Here is an 18,528-nt window from a genome sequence, read left to right on the forward strand (position 1 = left end):
GGGTAGGATGTTGGGCATTCACAGGGGGGGCAGCACAACTGTGTGAGGAGATGGTAGTTTGTCAATACACGACACCTGTAGGAAACATCTGGAACAGATGCAGCCTCACCCGCTCTACTGCTTCACTGGAAATATATAGGAAGGTGTGCAAAAAACAGAAACACAAAACCTGCCTGTCAGCGTGATCTGTTGATTCACAGAGACCTCTGAGGTTGTCTAAACTCAAGGGGCAAAGAAAATATTAATCCTTCGGTTTAGCCGGAAACACAAAAATAATAGTAAATTCGAGGATTTGATTTCTGACGTCAGTAATGAGCTATATGTCCTTCAAAAAGGATAAATCTGAAGTTTTATGGGACTTTTAGTTGTTTTTCTTGCTAGTCCAGAGGGAAAGAAAAGTTTCTGGATTTAAAAAAATGAAGCTATAGGGGACCCTTTTCAGACAAAGGGCTATTTGTCTGTGTTAAGATTACTGTGTAGCCTCAGACAGATGTGTATTTAGCGTCGTCTCATCTGCCTGCTCCGATCATATTGAGCCGTGTTCTTTTATCCTCATGAGTGTCTTTGTATATTTTCCTGCTCCTGCCTCTTCCCTTTCCAATGACACGCCTCAGTGAGGAAGCAGTTGTGCCGTGTTTCCAATTAACACTCAGGCGTATTTCAGAGTCGCGGTCTGCACCGATAGGTCGCCGCTCGCTCCTCCGGCTGTCAGCTGCTCTCGCATCAAGCCTGCCCCTGCGTGTGGTTAAAACATTAAAATATTCCATCCCTGTTCCGCGGGATCATTTCAGCAAATAGCAAAATGTGGCATTTTATTCCAGGAGAATGTTTCACTTAAATGGTTCTAATGGAGTCTTGGTATTGACCTCTGGCACGCTCGCGGTGCCGAGCTTTTGGGAGACACTTGTCGTATTTACTCCTCTTTTAAAGGTCAATATTGGTAGCTGTCATTTCTGAAGTGCCATTTATAGGTCAATAGCTCATTAGTAATCTGCCGGAGTTTGGATCAAAAGCAGCCGCTGTCTTTGTCGTTGAGCTGAAAACATTTCTCACTTTCAAGTTCAGAGAGAGGAGCGAAAGATTCCCACTCACTCTGACCCTGACACCTTTTAATGTCAGTCAGTAAAGTAGTCCCGGAAATGACCGTTATTATTAGTAACGTATTATGTGTTGATTATAGTTGGACCTGTGTAATCGAGGAACATATGGAGCGTTATGTCATAAAATATTAACAGAGAACGGTCCAAACCTGCTCTTTATCTAATCATGACATCGCGTTTGCCGTTATTTTTGGCGCTATAATTAGAAAATATGATTAAAAATGGATTGATTGACACTTTAATGGTCAATGTTCAAACCAACAAACCATAACCAAAACATATTGCATTTCAGCTGATCCAGTGGAAGCAGTAAATGTGCTTATATGAGAAGCTAAAAATGTACATGGGGGGGGTTGGGTATTCTGTGATGGATGTGCAAAGTGAAGGGTTATTGCATTGGTCAATTACTCTTCAGAATGTGTTAGATTAATCATTGTTCCATCACTATAACAACCCTGAGGCTACATGGGTCGATTAATGCTGTTTTGGCATATAAGCACATCTTTAGTGGATGTTAATGTCACCATTTACGTGTGTTTGTCTACGGTTCACGTGTCACCAGGAACAGATTGAGCCATAAGAAAGAGGTCTACACTTCTTTTAGGAATTCCGCGCGCGCTCTGTGTGTCTGAGTTCCACTGCATTGCTGCTAAATTGCTGAACAAGAGTCAGACCTCCTACGACGGCTGTCAGGATCCCGCCGCCTTTGATGTCCTCACTATCTGCATAGACGCCTCAGACAGCTTATTCTGCTCCTCCATCATCCCGCCAGTGACAGAGGAACACAGGAGGCTGTGACAGCAGCAGCAAAAAAAAAAAAAAAAAAAAAGGTAGCTCTGTCAATTTCGACTCCAGCGAGCGCTTGATCTCCGAGCTGCCCAAATGTGCAGTCTGAGCCCAGAGTTAACAAGACAATGTACCCAGCGGCCTGTAATTGGACTGAGCCCCCTTTTCAGCAGCGAGGAAAAAAAAGATAGAGAGAGAGAGAGAGAGCCCGTCTGTCAGCCCCATGCTCTCTCCAGTCAAGGTCACGATGTCGAACTCGCTGGGTGTGTTGTAGTTGCTACAGTGCACTCCGTCCTATCACGGCTTATCCAGCTGCTGCTGTGCAGAGGTGGGGTGGGGGACTGCTGCTGCTCTGTGGGCAGCGCACTAGATTATGTGCCGGGAGAGATTAATCAAATCCGGTGAAGTTACGCTATCAAAGAGTGACCAAGGGGAAAATGTCAGCCAGCCTTTTTCTGCAAGAGGTTTGTTGAACGTTGTTTTGTTTGTCCTTCCTGTCATTGCCACAGGGACACAACATTCATATCAGGACATGAAGTGGTTGCAATAACGAGAAATAAATAGCCTTCTCCAGAAGATTATGTCATGGCGGAGCACGGTGGATGGACGTAGTTAAGCTCAAGTGATTTTCATAGTCCTTGTTGTGCCAAAACTCCTGATTGCAGTTTGAATGGAGGCCACGCTAAAGGAGGGCTCTAATTACCTCGGCTCAAGAGCACACATGCTGACTGTGCAGTGGTGCCTTTTTGATTGGCTTAACGTGGGGACGTCTGCCTCCTCTCTCCTTATGTGAACTGAGCTTCATCGCTGCCTCCAGTGTCATGAGCCTGCAGACTCTCTCTCCTGCGTCTGTGCGCAGCTGTTTATGCTCAGAGGCATAAACAGGACTAAAAGACATTTCTCTCCCCTTTTTTCTACGGACAGCACGGGGGAAGAAAGGGTTGTTCTCTATTCAACAGAATGCAATCCGCTCCACCACTCAACAGAATACATTTATTTATTTATTTATTTGCTCGCTCAGCCAATGCCATTTTGGTCTGCAGAATCCCTGGAGAGAAAAATGCATTAAGCCTCTCACTGTATTTACTCGCGTCGGATTGATGCTGATGTGTGAGGGCAAGCCAGAGGAGGGGAGGATGGTAAATTGATCATCGGCGAATGAGTGTCAGGGGAATTTTTGATTTCCACAACTGCTTTTCACACATCGTGCTTGAAGAATCCATCAAGCAGAAGCTGGGTGCCAACTGAGAATACAGCTACTTACCACATAGATTAAGACGCTGCTGTTGGTTCAGTCGTACAGGCTTCAGTGTGTGTGTGTGATGGAGATAATTGACTCATCCTGCTTGTTTGTATCCTTTAGAACTCACAGTAAACCTATACATGCGCACCGAGCTCTGCTACATTTGCTCATGTGTTTCCTCTCACATAATAAAAAGTGATAACATGCTCAAGAAGTGTGACAATTAGGCCCTTATAGAAGCTACAATTCTTCTTAAAGTGTGTATGTATGCAAAGTAATTGGATGGGTTATAAAACAGTTTTTATCAAGGTGTTTCAACCAAAAAAAATCACACCCTTTAAAACAGGAATATCTGCATAAGTCCCACACACATCCAACTGATTTGCAGCAGAAGCATTTCCCCTACACCGGCGCTTTCATTCCATTCAGTGTCTCTGCAGTACACCAACTCCACATCAACAAACATTGCCCTTTTGTCTGGCAATCACTGTCAGTCTTTGCTCTTTTGCCAAGCATAAACACAGAAAATGTCAAATGTCTTGATGTGTTTCTGGAAAAAAGCAGGCACACAATTAGACATCTTCAATCTCCACAAGATCAAAATAAACAACTCTCGCAGCGGGAGGATGTGGTTAAAGTACAGCTGCCTGTGAAGATGTCCACAGTTTGAAGGGGAAACGGGCTGTTGAAGAAATGAAAGCGAATGGTTTTATTAAAAAATAAATAAATAAATGGAGAAGTGATGAGTGGATTAGCAGTTTGTGCACACTCCCCCCAAAGAGCTCTGCACAGACTGCTCTGTCATTTGTGTGCTTAGTGTTACAGTATCGGCCCATTGTGGATCTTTCTATTGCGTATATGGGGATGACAATCATGCATTTGCGAGGTAATCCCTGGAGCAAAGGTCTGGTTTATTTAACATTTACACAAAGAGTGTCTCCAAAACTAAGCGCAGCTACGAGTCGGTATTCTGCAAATACAGTTTGAATAATGAATGATATCCTTTTAAAATTCCCTGCCAGATAAACAATAGCCGGGAACGCAAGACGGCTTATCTTTGTGCCTTTGAGGTTTGCCTTCCCACACACCTTGAACACAGTTTTCATCTGACAAATCATTATTTATTTTATTCCAAAGACCTGCAGAAAATTGTGGAAAAAAGGGAGTCAATGAAAACTACCATTAAAGGCTCGAGATTTTTGAATTAAAGCCATTTCAAGGATGGGTAGCGGGATCTCCCAGGCATGAATAAGCCCTTTGTGCCCGCACATGTAGACTCATTTGTTTAGCCGCTCGAGATGTAGACAGGACTGATTTTCTTACGGTGGAAGAGAAAGTGGTGTTTACGAATAACGAGCGGATTACAGGTATTACTGTTTTCATGATAGAGCAAGTTTATATAAATCCACATAATTGTAGATTACTGTGTTTCTCGATCTTTTGGAGGTGTGTGAAAGCCGCTCCCACAGGTTTGATCCCCGAGTTCGCAGGCTTGCAGTCGCTGCATTAGAAATTGCCAAGTCATTAATGTAAATCGGATTTTGTTCTCAGATGATTTCCCCGCTTGAACAAAGGTTTAATTAAAAATTAAAAAGCCGCACGCTGAATGAGTGAACATATTTTGTTGCAGTTGCTTTCACACAACTCCTAAAGTTAAAGAAAAAAACCACACGGCCCTGATTCTCTCAGTCAGGGCCTGCAGCCGAGGGCAGCACAGAAGACTTCTAGTTTATTCACAGGATTAATTAGATTGACTTAATGAATACCCATGTCTGGTTATAGCTTTCAGATTATTCACCAGCTATACTCTAACCTTAGATTCATGATGAATATTTATAGGGGAGTGTCAAGAGCTGCCAGCGCCGTATGAATCAACATGGCTTCAATACTCAAGAGTCCGTTGATGTGCCATACATCAAAGGCTGAGCAGGAAAAAAATCCCACCAAGATGAATAAGAAATGATCCATTTAGAAATGTGTAACCTTTCTGGAGGCAGACTTACTCTGTGATTTATTAATGCAAAGCCGTAAGCTCCTCCCCCTTTTTCTATTCGACGTCTTAAGTATAGGAGAAAATGAAAATGTCCGAGAGAGAGAGAGAGAGTGAATGAGCTCAGGCAGCGTGCTTACAATGGAGAGTGTGCAGGCTTCCCTTTTCATGCAAGGTCCCCTCACACACACACACACACACACACATGCACACACGATGGTGAGCTACTACTATACTAAGCAACCCTCCAGAGTGTGTTGCATGTGTGGGGAGTATTTTTAGCAGCACACACACACACAGTGGTTTCCAACGCGATGTGTCAGGACAGCATCATGTTAAGGATTCAGTCAGATGGTCCTTCGCCCTGAGCTCTGCAGAAGGGATGTGTTTGTACCGAGCTCCGGAGGGGGGTCACGTGCTGACCTCATTGTGTGCACGAGTAAGTGCACTCTGCAGCATCAGTGTGCAGCTCTCTTCTCCACGTACTAAGAAAAACAACTTATCTCAGCGCATACACCAGACTGATTGAATTAGCACAAATATTACAGACGGAAACTTTTTTTGTCAGCTAGAGGCCAAGGCTGCAGTCAACCCTTCTCTGAGAACAAGAAATATTTCATATATTTTCCCTTGAAAGGATCTGACACAGTTTTCTAAGTCTTTTCTTCACCACCCTGCCCGTCCCTCACACAGAGCAGAGAGCTACAGTAGTATGGAAAAGCACTTTGCAACAAAACACACATTGCTCCTCGGTAATCACAGAGGTTAATGTCTTATTTACAAGCTGCAGCCCCCCCAGCGGCTGACACGTTGGGCTCAAATGTCTTCCAAATTCTGGACGGACAGATCCATCTTCTGCCGTCGTCTTGTCAGCGTCTTAGCCTTCCCGAATTCCCATAACCCCCCCCCCCTTCTCCTGGACCTTCAAAGATTGCAGCTGGCCCGCTTCCGTCATCGGTACATTAACTCGTACAGCCCAAGCTGCTTCCCTGGAGCAGATGCAGCCAGAAGAAAAACAAAAGCTCGCAGGCCGGGGGGGTTAATCACACTCATCTAGAGGTCGGTAGGGCTGTTGCCAGGTGTGTCACACTCAAAGTACACTTGGCTTCCTTTTGTTGCATGCCCTTTGACCTCCCGCTTTTTCACACCCCAAGTGCAGTATGTGTTTGTGAGCACGTAAAAGAAAACAACAGGATCTATTCAAGATTCAGAGCCGGATGGATTCAGTGACATCTGCAAGGCGTGCAGAATGTACAGGAAGAGAATTTATCAGTGCTGGAAGTTCCCTTTTTGGTTATTTACGAGGAATTTTATTGATAGCAAGTAATAAAGTCACAACACTTCAAATAGTTTGCCTCTGGCTTTGAGTGAAGGTCATTTAAAGGCTCCTGAATCCTGCTGTGTGTCTCTGAGTCTCAAGATGAGCAACATGACAGCAACATAATATCGAGTTGGACAAAGACAACTAGAAAAAAAAATCTTGGATTTCTTTCAGATGTCTGTTTTTTTTCCCAACTTTGTCAAAAGCTGCCGTTGGTTTCGGGGGAAAATGTTTTCTGTTACACCTCTCTGATATTTGATTTTGCAAAGTTGTCCCAACTTGTGTCAATTCTATCTCCCGTAGATTGTTACACAGTGCAGCAGGACGGCCCACGTGCATAGAGAGAGAGAGAGAAAAAACATGTTGTTCCTTCACTGAATCATGATATTTGTATTGTAACTCAGATGGCACTGCTTGTGACAGATTGTGTTTCAGTAAGGCCAGAGTTGTGCATCAATATGGCAGCCAGATTTCCCAGTTTTGACGCTTCTTGCCAGGATATTGACTTTGTTTGCATTTGTAACCAGCAGGGACAAGAGCTTGCTTTCTTTAAAAAAAAAAAAGGGAATCATAAACAAGTGGTGTTGGCATCCTGAGCTCATTAGAGGATGAGCCTGATACCTACTCGAGGAACATCAAGGTTGTCATTTGGCCTTGCATTGTCACAAAACACAATGTGGAATTTTTCTCCGAGCCAATGTTGCCGCAGTTAAATTCTTGTTAAGTCTGTTATGTGCTTCTTGTTTCCCTGGGTTCCCACTGATGCATTTGTGTGGTAGAATGCCAATTCCCTCTTTTGAATGCGTCTCCTAAGACACAGCTGCCTGCTTAGATAGCTAATGGCTGTGATTTGTGCTGCAGAGCTGTGAGCGGAGTGTGGCGTGATGGCATTTGTTCTGTCTGCCTGAGGCCCGGTCTGTCATTGTGCATCAGGCCGGGCCAGTGGCCGTGACTCACACATGAACCCTCTGGGAGCTGCAGCTCACCGAGAAGACACAGGAGTTTCATTTCCGGCACCGGGAAACACATATGTCGCAGGGTGATGTTGGCCGTGTGTGTGTGTGTGTGTGTGTGTGTGTGTGTGTGTGTGTGTGTGTGTGTGTGGAGGGGGTGTGTGTGTGTGTTAGTGAACAGTCTTTTCTCGGCGTCGTGATCTCTGCTAAATCATCCTCAGTTTGTTCTGCGTTTGCTGGACTTTTCCTCTGGAAGCAAACCGCCTGTCCGGCACGGTGGCATCTGCTTCCTTGGATTTTCTGTTGATTCTGTTGATCCGTTCAGGCACTGGCCTTGTTTTTTTTCTTCTCCTGCTTAGTCATGCTGCTGCTCATCTCAACCCCCTTCAGATCCACTGTTTATATTCCACAAATGACTGTTTTCTGCTTTTGAAAACTTTAACCTCAGATCTGAAGGAAGTTTTATTTTTTTTTCCCAGGAGAGAGGCCGCATTAAGAACAGAACATATAAAAGGCTTTCATGACCCGGGCTTGGGGTTTTCTTTGTAATTCATGAGCTAATGATAAAGAACAGCAAAACAAACATTAACATGAATGAAAAGTCACAGATAATGACTCTAGACCCCTCAGTTGTTCCCTGTATTGTCATGTTCCTGATTCCATGCCCTCTGACCGCACTTCTGCTTCCTCTGATGGCTCCATCTCACATGCTGACACATTTTCAGAATCATATCCATCAACAGTTGTCAGGCAGAGCCCCCCCCCCCCCTCCACCCCCCACCCCTGCTTGCAGACAAAAACAGTGGCCGTTGTAAAACATCATCTATCATCCTGCGGCCTTTGTTCAGCATCCTGTCTGGTACGGGGGGCGAGCAGCCAGAGAGAGAGGGTGGCATTCTGTTTGACGTGCCAATGCAGATGCTAAATGACAGTGACACAAAGAGGAGGCCCCACCACGCAGGTCCTGACAGGGCTGTTTTCCATAGAGCGCAGGCTTGACTTGACTTAAAGGCCCAACCCAAAATCAGATTACAGCCGCGCTCTTGACACCTCTTTGGCTCCGTTTTCATGTTTGTAATTTCCCCTCAGTAGGAAACACTTTTTCTCTTGAGATGATTGGACTTCAGGATGACAGATTTGAAATGTTCTTTGAACCTCTCGGAGGGGGGTTTCTTCGCCTTTGGCTTCCTTTGAAACAACTTTTTGTTGATGTTTAAAATCCACAAAAACTCCCTCTCAGTCAGGATGGATTGAACTTTTTGGTTTGTTTTGAGGTTGAACCATTAACTTGACACGATTGTAGCGTGTAACTTCAACCCTGCGTCCTCCTGAAGAGTCCCGGAGCCAGAAACCGCGCCATTGTCTCTCCTCTTATTGTGTTCACTCGCACTAAGAGCGGTGCCACACGCCTCGAGAGGAAATGTAATGATAATATTCGTCTTGCATTCCAGTTTATCGTGTATCAATTTTCTCTGATGCCTCGGAGCAGAACTGCTGCTCCGATCCCTTTTGTCATGTGCTGAATATAACGTGCATGTCACACCTGCAGTCATGTATCAATACAAGGTACTCCACTGTAGTTAGATTACACACGTTGTGCCTTTTGCAAAGTTGTCTTACTTGTTAGGTGTGTGTGTGTGTTTACAGTTACAGTTTCAGCTGAGGCCTGTAATCTTTCAGGATTAGTCTCTTTTCAAAACCTTTGTTATCTTTTTTTTTTTTAGGTGCCATTCTCACTGAAGTTTGAATGCGACACTGACTCACATGTCCAGAAAAAAAAGTGTTGCAGGCTATCCGAACATGTTTGCATGATCAAAAGTGCTCTTGGGGAAGATCCATCGCAATGTGTTGCAGATGATGTCCAGCCCCCAGAAAGACAAGAATGAGCATGAATGGCCTCGTTTCAAAACTCTTTCTGTGCAATCTTTGAAGTCTGGTCAGTGTCGGTGTGTGTTGGCTCCATTAGTAGGAAGGAAAGCGTTGCCTTGATTTGCCTCTTGTGTCATAAATGAAATATAAATGTAGGGTATATTTATAGATCTGAGTCAGCTCTGTGAAGATGTTTCTTCTTTGAACCCAACAGTGATGACGAAACAGATAAAAGCAGAGGATGTGTGTGCGTGTGTGCGTGCGTGTGTGTGTGTGTGTGTGTGTGTGTGTGTGTGTGTGTGTGTGTGTGTGTGTGTGTGTGTGTGTGTGTGTGTGTGTGTGTGTGTGTGTGTGTGTGTGTGTGTGTGTGTGTGTGTGTGTGTGTGTGTGTGTGTGTGTGTGTGTGTGTGACACACTCACAGGTGACTGATTGTCCACCTGGAGCTGACACGTTCATACATGAGTAACACTCGTCATGGTCTGTTGTTACCTGGTTTGTTATCTGAGGTCATCGTCGTCATCTAAAGATGCGAGGTCTCTTTGTGTGTCAGCAGGGGGTCTAAAAAAAAGTTGGATATTAAATCACAAATAAATCTAATGGTTAAGGTCACCAATCAGATTTATCTTAATCAAGTAATACCTGAAAAAGATGTGTTAAGATTTGTTTTTTTACATTTGTGCTGTTATCTAAAGAACTCTTTAGTTTGTATGACAAAAAGCCGTTTGATCGAGGTAATAAAAAGCCTGTGCTCTAAGGATAAGAAGAAGAAGAAGAAGAAGGAAACTGTTGACAATCATTTACTTAAATAGAGCCACTTTCCTCTGTGTTCTACTTTACAGATAAATTCAACTAAAACAAGCAATACAGTCACATTATCCAATTGAAGCGTCACATCTTGAATCGAACCATAAATAAACACTTTAGTGAACTAGTTCTGCGTTCTCTTGTACTCAGTTGCCTTGATTGCACGTAATGGAAATGTTTTTGTCCGAGTTTATAGAGGACTGATCTTTCAGTCTATTATCCCCGGTTTCTGCCGAAGTCTTTCAAAAACCTAAAGTGAAGAAGTGAAACTGAACCTCAAGATCCAAATAGTGTCACAGAGAAACGAATGGCTGATAAAGCTGTCACTACCTGAAAGGGTTAAGGTAGCCGCTGAGGAGAAGGAGGGGGGGTCTGGGCTTTCACAGGTTGTTTTAAATCAGTGCAGACAGAAGGATGTCTTTTGTTCGGTCCTGAATGGGTTTATTCGTGTCTTTAAAGGCAGACCTTTTTGTGCGTTGGTGGAAAATCAGACAACTTTGTCTGTTCCTTTTTTCCAGCTTAAAAAAAACAAAAAACAGAGCAGCTTTCGATTCCCTATTTAACGGCAGCGTTTTCTGAAGCCATCTCTGGGTATATGACGGAGCCACATTTCTGCTCCAAAGGGCGCTTCACTCTTGCCTTTAGTTCAGATATGGATTTAGTGTGCAGCCTTGCGATGCACTATCGAGGAAAAAAAGCCTCAGTATCTCCAGAGAAGTGCAGAAATTGCTGGTGTCAGCGTCAGCTTTTAGTTGCCTAAACGGCTGACATTTTCAGTAGCATTAGCTGCTTCTGTGGGACTTTAGGGAGATAAAAACAAGATATACTAGAGAGTGGGACGCTATAGGTCCTGCCATGATGTGAACTTTCTAATAAAATGTTGAGAAACTAAACTAAACGGCGTTAATATCCTGCTTACTGCAGGGAAGGCTGACTCATCCAGAGAGGGCTTGATTTCCTCCTTAGTTTAGATTTACCGTTTCATTCACTCGGCCTCAGTCGTTTATTTATAGTGATAACCCATGGAGACTTTGTAGTCCAGCTTTTTTGTCAGTCTGCACCACCTGATCCTTCAACTGTAACAGCCTCCCTCACACACCTTTATTCTCTGCTGCAGAGCTGAAATTTCAGCCCGTTGGCTGTCTAAGAGCTCTCTGTGGTGATCATTTTTTTATATATATACAGCTGCTCATTTACATAACAAAGACTCAGAGCAAACAGTAAATGATGTTTTAAGAAGAAACTATCAGTGCTTGCGGAGACATCTTTACACAAAACGCCAACAAGTTTTTCCTGTTTCAGGAAATGAGGATTTTGTAAATTCGTGCCATGGCTCTCTAATAGGCGACAGGTGAGAAGCACGCTGCCGAACACAAGCTGTTTCCTGTGACAGCTTCATCTGTGAAACCATATTCTCCAAGGGCTCAAAGCCTGCCCGGGGATCACTGAGACCGTTTAAGATTACATGTCTGCTGGCAGGGAGCAGCAGATAGGTGAAAATAATTGGCTTCGTCACCATCCGCCTTTCTATCTCCCCCCCCCCCCCCCCCCTTTTTTTTTTTTTACTCCCGGTGACGACAAACAGAGAGACACGCTGAGGTATGAGAAGCCCCCAACTTCCCCTCGACACCCACCTGAGCAGCTTGTAGAGTCTGTGCCGACTCTGTTACCCATGCAGCTCCTTGTGGTTTATAATCAAGAAGGGGAACCCTGCTGCCCCCCCGCTGATTGGGTGTAAAAGAGGTTGCAGACCTAGTTTCATGCAATTAGTGGAGGAATGCCAGACGCTAATAGAACACAGAAGTGTTGGCAAAGCATTATGATGGGAGTGTGGGGGCCACGGTGAGTTAAAAAAAAGAGGACATTAGCCCAAAGGAAAAGTAGCAATGTACAGTATAGGAAACAATAAAGTGGAAAGGACGTGGGGGAAATTACCCTCGCTCAGCATGCTTTTGGGGCTGATTAGGGAGGGGCATTGTGGGAAAGTGAGGCTACTCAGTATAATATGATAAATATTGAAGTAATGCAGATGGTTAGGCGCAGGGGAGCACTCTGACAGGGAAACAATAGTGAATGGGTTGTTCTGTAGCAATTAGGGCCCTAATTTGTGTCGACGGCGGATACGGTGTTGATGAAGACTCTCGGCCAGATCTGATTGGTGACAGCAGAGGGGAGGAGACCTTTTGTGTTGACACAAAGCGTCTCAGAGGGGAAAAATGAAGCAGAACACAGCAAGCTGGGAATTTATTGTTGAATGCTTTAAAATGTCACGTTTTGAATATGTGAAGGGTACCACAGAAAGGTGTGTTTGCACTGTATTTCCAACTTTTAAAGGAGCGTTAAAAAAAAGCCTGGCAGCTCGCTGGCTTGTGGACAATTAGTGCAGGGATACCCATGTGCAAGTAGTTTGGCTTGTTTATGTACTTGAGCATTAACAAAATTCTCCTTGTGAGGTTGCTGGGCAATCATTTTTTTTTTTACGTCAGAGCAAACTTTAAAGTCGAAGTTGAAGGTATAAAAACAAAGGCACTACCAGAGTTTGTCATTTCTGGTTGATCACTATTTACAGATTCTACATGAATATAGAATCTGTACTGGGGGGGAGGGGTCTAGATTTTCAGCATGGGAAATATTCTGGTTTCTGTTTGTTGTTCGTTTATAGTCCAAGCTCTATTGACCAATCATGTGTCAGCACTCAGCAGGCTTTGGTGTGTACAGGAAAAACAGTCCGTATGGAGAGCAATAGCAGGTCAAATGGAAACTGGCTTACAAATGTCGTATTCTGAAGAATATTCATTAATCTCTATAAACAGATTTCTGAAGTCCAACTCAAATCCTTTATAGTTCAAATGTTCAACTTGGAGATAAATGTTGTTGACGCTGTGTCACGAAAGGATCCACGAGAAATAGGTGAACGGGTGCTTGTCCAGCAGATGTAATTGAGCCCCCCCCCCCCCCCAAAAAAAAGATAAATACTGCTCTTGGCTTGGAAGTGGTTGAATACTAACCGCTGGTTTCATTGGGATTTCTGATCAATTTGGCATTCTTTCCCCTCGGCAATCATTGTCACTTAAGGATTAACGATGACTGCCGATGGGTTCTGAGATTGCTTTCTGTTAACTTTGTCGATTAAACATCTAGTATAATTAAGTAATTAAAAGTGTAAAACCCAAAGATATTCCGTTTACCTTGTTATCAAACACAAAACAGCAGATGCTTGGCATTCTCATTGACAAATGACTGAAATTGATGAAGTCATTAATGAGGGCAATAAATTTGTCCGTCAATCGACTCGTCGACTAATTGCTCTTGCACTTTTGTAAACCTCAAGTCTCAGGATGTGGTATCGTATTGAACAACAACAGTCAAGACACTCTCGCCATATTGCAATTTGCAGCTTGGTTATGAGTAGTGTTACCTGATGTGCAATGTTGATAAAAGCTTAATACTGCAGTGTATTATTCATGTGCTGTCTATCAACAAGGAGTGGTGCAACGAGCAGGCGCTGCAGAAATCCAAAGATGCACCATGGGACAGAAGTGGCACAGTGCTGGTTCAGCAGGAGATGGGTTGAAGAGCACATATTTGTTGGCTTGGTTGCATCCCAGTTAGAGGAGCAATTAGGACAACATGAAAGCGGCACAAAAACAAACTAAATTGGTAGTTTTGTGTAGGTGTAGCAGATGCTCAGAGTTAGAGGGGATTGTAATATCACCACCTCTGCACCTGTAGGGACATCTGAAGGATTCCTCTAGCAGTCTCTCGGGCATTCTCCTGCTTCTTCCTCTTTGTTCGACCTTCCCCCTCAAGAATGCAGCGCTGCCAAGGTGTCACTGGGACTTTTAAATAAATAATCACAATCTGCGCTTATCAGATGACAGCTCTGCATTCTCTCCACCCTCCCCGACACACGTCTCCTGGAAGTTCAGGTTTGAGCTGTGACAGAAAGGACAAGTCCCTGCCTGCACCTACATCGCTATAAAAACCAACCGTCTCCTAGCCACTGTTGAAACAATTACTCATAATTCCAGGAGCTCAGCCCACTGAATAGCGCTGTTGTTCAGCTGTTGCCATGTGACTACTCCTCACATGAATCATTCTTGATACTTCTCTAAACCTTGACATTGGTTCACACACATTGTGAGGGAAGGAGGACGAATTCAAACAAAGTGTCACCTCAGACAAAACGTACAATAAAGCCATTTGTTTGAAATCAAACCAAACAGATGGGCGAGCAATGAAGGGGAAGGTGCTTCCCCCCTCCCACTCACCAAGGCTCCATTCTCGCCTCACTGTTTCCCTCCAGAGTAGCAGTGTCCTTGGTGCAGATGTTGCGACTTCACGTGTGGTTTAGAGCGTTTTCATGGCCTTTCAGGCGCACTGCTCCTGCCGGGTAATGGCAGGGGATGGGCTCTTGAGTGGCTGTCAAACCTTGAAGCTTGTTTGCACAAAGCAGAGGCTGAGACGTGTTTGGCTGGCAGCGGTGCTCGCTGAGGGTTTGCAAGCGTCTCATCTTGGCCATGTCGTGGTTAGTGAAATGTGTAAGAAATTACATGTGACTCTGGCCAGAGAGTAAGCTGCGGCGGCGGAGGCGGCCACGCCCGACTCGCCCACACGTCTGCACCAAACCCGAAAAGAAAAAAAAAGGGAAAGAGGAGAGCAGCAGCATTGGTGACATCAGCTGTGGACCAAGCTGTTTAACCGGTCTGTGGATGGGAGTCGTAATCTAGAAAAGCCGTTAAACTCACCCTTAGGTGGTTTGGGCTGGTGTGTGGGTGGATGTGTGTGTGTGTGTGTGTGTGTTCGTTTGTTAAAGAAGGCGTGAGTTTGTTCAGTGTGCATTTCCATTAGGGATTTGTTTGAGTTTGGGAGATGTGTATGGAGTGTGTTATTTCGACACAGTGCGAACGCCGGGGATTAGTTTGGTGGAGTTTGCACAAGTGGACCCTGCCATCGCTAAATAGGGTCAGAAATGTGTTGTATTATGGAGGGGGAGAGATAAGCCTCTGCATAGTAAGCTCTACTGTATGCATTTAAGATCATCCCAAGTGGATCATGTTTTCAAAGGAGTAGAACAAGGATATCATGGAGCATTATTACCTGAACAAGACCATCCATGAGACAGAATGTTCAAAGTCACCATGAAACTGGTTCAATGGTTTCATTTTGTGCGTCACAATTAAAATTCATTAATTCAGCCCATTTTTAAAAGAGAAGGTCTAGACATCTTTTGACCTGCCAATCACCTAAATTGAACTCAGCTCGCTCGCCCTCCCACTTGAATCGTTGAATCCAGCGGCTTTCATTAGACAAGAAACTTTCCATTGAACAGATTTTTAAAAAAAAAACTGCAAATAAAATAATATTCATGTATCTCTGATACTATACGTGACACCAGTAACAATAGGTGGAGTTTTTTTTTTCTCCCTGCGACTGCAGTGAACAAACATGTCTTAATATGAGAGCGGGAGTATCAGGGACGAGCGGCTGCATTTTAATAGAACAGTTGAAGTAGAGCCAAAGGCGACAGGAGCACATTAAGTCACTTCATTATATCCAGTCTTCTGCTGATATGTTTACCTGAAACATTCATTTGGACAAAGTGGGGTGGGGGGTGGAGAAACACAAAAGATGTCCTTCAGCGTTTGAACGCTTTAATAGACTATTTCTTGTCAGGACTGAGGATGTGTTTTGGTTTTTTTTTTAGACTAAAGTGAATTTCTCCTTTTTTTTAAAAAAACTATTTTTTAATGTCACGTTTTCCTTGAAAGACAAATCGTCCTGACGGATGAAACTTTCACAGAACCTCAATGTGCCACTAACACTTCTAAAATTCTATGCTTGAACGTCAATCTGAAAACCGTGTGGCTCTTAAAAGTGCGATCGGTTCTGACACCATTCTGGTAAGCATACTGAAATATCACATTTTCCAAACCACAGGCTCTGAAACAGCCTTATCACATCAAGCAAACCCCCAGCTGTCCACGCTGCTCCCTCCTCCTGTCTCATTCATAAAGTCCACTTCAGATTTATTAGCCTTAATAGAAACTCTTTACATTCTCTGTAGTGTGTGTTGTGAGTTTGTGCTCTGTAGCCTCTTCCTGTGTCACGATGCCCTCAGCGTATTGCTTTATTGACCTCCACTGAATCAAACGCAGCCTCGTCTCCAAATTATCGAACAAGAAGGAGTTTTTTTTTTTCACCGAGCGTTGTTTGTTCACACAATTTATTGGACACTATTATTAAGCAGCCTGCCTGCAGTTTAATAAACATGTTTTATGCCTGTGAATATTCTAATCTTGCGGGCTGTTTACTCGTTCTTTTTACACCCACATTACACGGCGTTATTTCGTCTCAATGGCACATCTGTTGTGTGCATCTGTGAAGCGGGTGCCAAGGCTGGGAACCAGGTGTGCTGCGGAACAAGACCCAGAGTATTATGCAGAGGGGGGTTAGTGCTCACGTCTCAGACACAACTTTCATCCCTCCGTCAGTGATGACTGCAGAGTCTGTCTGCAGGAAGTGCTCTAATAGGTAAACATGTTGACCTTTACATTTGAAAAGGATGCTCTGATTCTGTGGAATCTAGTTTCTCAGGGGGTTTGATAAAAAAAACAAAAAACAGGTTGTCAGAAAGACAGACAAAAGCTTGTCAAATGTCAGACCAATGTTTTTCTTCTTCCATATGACAACCAAGTTTTGGAAAAAAAAGGTGGGACACAAATGTAAATAGGAACAGAATGGGATGGTTTGAAAAACATTGAAACTCCATATTTAAGTGAAAAAAGTACAACGACAACGCGTCAGATGTTGACGCTGAGAAATGTCGCAGTTTTTGAAAACTGACATGCCCAGTTTGAGTTTGACGCCAGCAACACTTTCCAAAAAAAAAAAAAAAAGTTAGGACAGTGACATGTCCACCACTCCATGGCTCCAACACTTACTAAGCATTTAGTAACTGAGGAGACCAATTTGTTTTGTTTTACCATTCTTATTTTATGCAGATTTTGGCTGCTCAACAGCTCAGGGTCTCCTTTGTTCTGCTTCATATTTGATAATGCCCCTAACATTATAAATGGGAGGCATGTTTAGACTGCAGGAAGGCCTGCGGACCCTTTCACTACAGAGCCATGCTCCAGGACGAGGTTTGGCATTGTCTCAATAAAATAAGCAAACCTTCCCTGAAAAAGAAGTTTGTCTATTTGACAGCATGTGCTCCTCAACCTTTATATATATTATTAACATTAATAGTACCTTCACAGATGTGCAGGTGTCATGTGCACTAATGCCCCCCCCCCCCCCCCCCGCTGCAAACCAAATGTCCTCTCTGGGACAATAAAGTTGAAAGTTGAAGGACACAGGCTAGTTTTCCACTTCACCTCAGTCCATCTGTCCTTGGGCCCCAGATAAGAGATAAGACGGACACTTTTCCAGATCTGGGTTATGAACTGTTTCCTCTTTGCATGGGGGGACTTTCAGCTGCATTTCTGAACGCATCAATGAGCTGTGGTTCTTGGAAGTGTTCCTGAGCCTATGGAGTGACGTCCACTACACTATTGTGTCTGGTTTTTAATACAGGGCCAAAAGTAAAAGGGAAAGCATGACAGACATGTTGCTTTTGGATTTGAATGCATAGACACTTGTGAACTTTGCCAGTTAGCTACATTGCTAAAACAGGCTGTAGCTTGCATTGAACTCACCTCATAGTCTTTACAGAACATGCCCATGTTAATTCACATGCCACTCGTGCATGCGAGCATCGTGCCTGTATCGGCAGCAGCTCTGAACCTTTTTCATAACACTGACCCGTGTGTGAGAACCAGAAGCTATTACTCTCCCTGCTATGTGCCTGAGAGGAAACAGATTGTCTTTGTGCTGTAAGTGTGTCTTCACCGTACTTTTTCTGTCACGAACATTAAAAAATACTTTTCTCTCCCTCTCTCTCACAAGGACCACACATGCACGGCTGTGAATACGAGCCGTGTTTACAATCAACAACTCCCACAGTCCTGACATGTTGGGTTGCGTGAGCTTTTTTGGCGACGGTGTCTATGGAGACATTCCAGCACATGTTTACCCAACACAACAACACTGCAAGACGACTCGCACCAAAAAAAAAAACTGCGCTGTTATTATGTAAATCAAATTAATTGAAATGTAGGTAAAGATCGGAATATGATTCCAGAATAATTGTGCACACATTACATTATAAACCCACATTTGCTTGATGGGCATTCACTGTCCTTTAATTAGCTTAATGAAATCATTCGACTGTGTTCTCTGCGCGCTCTATAAATAAGCCACATTTTTATTCAGCTGTTCCTCAAGGATATTTTCTGCTGCTTTGGTTCCATAATGCATTCCTAAGCTGTGCACTGATGCTCATATGAAAATTTGATGCACTACACGCTTGGTTCTCCTCCATCGCTGCACGGGGGCAAAACAAGCCTCTCTGCCTCTC

General features: G+C 43.9%; 1 protein-coding gene and 1 long non-coding RNA gene across 8 annotated transcripts in view; both read left to right on the plus strand.

Annotated features, from left to right (window-relative positions):
- The window catches only part of nectin1b (nectin cell adhesion molecule 1b), a 149,527-nt gene that overhangs the window by 8,407 nt on the left and 122,592 nt on the right, over positions 1–18,528 (plus strand). The window lies entirely within an intron of this gene.
- LOC132980755 (uncharacterized) lies at positions 5,753–9,684 on the plus strand. The gene is made up of 2 exons (XR_009674201.1): positions 5,753–7,501; positions 7,548–9,684. It is a non-coding gene; the product is annotated as an uncharacterized LOC132980755 (long non-coding RNA).

Source organism: Labrus mixtus, chromosome 9 (assembly GCF_963584025.1).
Source record: "Labrus mixtus chromosome 9, fLabMix1.1, whole genome shotgun sequence".
NCBI classification, from domain to species: Eukaryota; Metazoa; Chordata; class Actinopteri; order Labriformes; family Labridae; genus Labrus; species Labrus mixtus.